Source organism: Arachis ipaensis, chromosome B10 (assembly GCF_059453495.1).
Source record: "Arachis ipaensis isolate K30076 ecotype BB chromosome B10, ASM5945349v1, whole genome shotgun sequence".
NCBI lineage: Eukaryota > Viridiplantae > Streptophyta > Magnoliopsida > Fabales > Fabaceae > Arachis > Arachis ipaensis.
This window is the reverse complement of record NC_142435.1, coordinates 100,300,996-100,302,058: the sequence shown is the minus strand read 5'-3', so window position 1 is coordinate 100,302,058 and position 1,063 is coordinate 100,300,996. Positions and strand designations below refer to the sequence as shown.

General features: G+C 40.1%; 1 non-coding gene across 1 annotated transcript; it reads left to right on the top strand.

Annotated features, from left to right (window-relative positions):
- Nucleotides 1-380: 380 nt before the first annotated feature.
- Nucleotides 381-488, top strand: LOC148581071 (small nucleolar RNA R71). Its single transcript, XR_015896655.1, has one exon. It is a non-coding gene; the product is annotated as a small nucleolar RNA R71 (small nucleolar RNA).
- The last annotated feature ends 575 nt before the right edge of the window (nt 489-1,063 follow it).

The window sequence follows — 1,063 nt, the reverse complement described above, 5'->3', positions numbered from 1 at the left end:
TTTAACTCTGCTATTGCAGAGTTCTCAGGATCATAAGCTTCTTCCTCAGAAGATGCCTCTTGAGTACTGTTGGATGCAGCTTGCATTCCATTCAGACTCTGAGAAATCATATTGACTTGCTGAGTCAATATTTTATTCTGAGCCAACATGGCATTCAGAGTATCAATTTCAAGAACTCCCTTCTTCATAGGCGTCCCATTACTCACAGGATTTCTCTCAGAAGTGTACATAAACTGGTTATTAGCAACCATATCAATGAGTTCTTGAGCTTCTGCAGGCGTTTTATTTAGGTGAATGGATCCACCTGCAGAAGTATCCAATGACATCTTTGATAGCTCAGATAAACCATCATAGAATATATCCAGGATGGTCCATTCTGAAAGCATGTCGGAAGGACACTTTTTGGTCAGCTGCTTGTATCTTTCCCAAGCTTCATAGAGGGATTCACCTTCTTTCTGTCTGAAGGTTTGAACATCAGCTCTAAGCTTGCTCAGCTTTTTGAGGAGGAAAGAACTTGGCTAAGAAAGTCATGACCAGCTTATCCCAAGAGTTCAGGCTGTCTTTGGGTTGAGAGTCCAACCATATTCTAGCTCTGTTTCTTACAGCAAAAGGGAAAAGCATGAGCCTGTAGACTTCAGGATCTACTCCATTAGTCTTAACAGTATCACAGATCTGCAAGAATTCAGTTAAGAACTGAAAAGGATCTTCAAATGGAAGTCCATAAAACTTGCAGTTCTGCTGCATCAGAGAAACTAGCTGAGGTTTCAACTCAAAATTGTTTGCTCCAATGGTAGGAATGGAGATGCTTCTTCTATGTAAATTGGAATTAGGTGCAGTAAAGTCACCAAGCATTCTCCTTGCATTATTGTTGTTGGGTTCGGCTGCCATCTCCTTTACTTGTTCGAAATTTTCAATAAGGTTGTCTCTGGATTGTTGTAATTTAGCTTCTCTTAGTTTTCTCTTCAGAGTCCTTTCAGGTTCTGGATTAGCTTCAACAAGAATGCCTTTTTCTTTGTCCCTGCTCATAAGAAAGAGAAGAGAAAAAGAAAAGAAGAGGAATCCT